This window comes from Penaeus monodon, chromosome 20, assembly GCF_015228065.2.
Source record: "Penaeus monodon isolate SGIC_2016 chromosome 20, NSTDA_Pmon_1, whole genome shotgun sequence".
Lineage (NCBI taxonomy): Eukaryota > Metazoa > Arthropoda > Malacostraca > Decapoda > Penaeidae > Penaeus > Penaeus monodon.
This window is the reverse complement of record NC_051405.1, coordinates 18,318,152-18,318,455: the sequence shown is the minus strand read 5'-3', so window position 1 is coordinate 18,318,455 and position 304 is coordinate 18,318,152.

The window sequence follows — 304 nt, the reverse complement described above, 5'->3', positions numbered from 1 at the left end:
GTAAACTTTTTGCAGATGGTAATATAAAGTGTTATTTTATCAGAAACAACCAAGTCATGTTAAGTAGTGTCCAAGATCAGAGATTCCCAAAAATTTCAGTCCATCAACCCCTTAATGAAGTTTCAAAATTTTCTTGAACTTCAATCACAAAATTTAAAATTAAAATTACAAGCCATATACATTATACAATATATTTTGAATTTTACAATAATAAATACACATCGTCTTAAATTGAATAAGGAATTCATATATTTTTGTCATTGCTCTCACTCATCCTTCCATATTGAGTGTGGACGAGCAAATA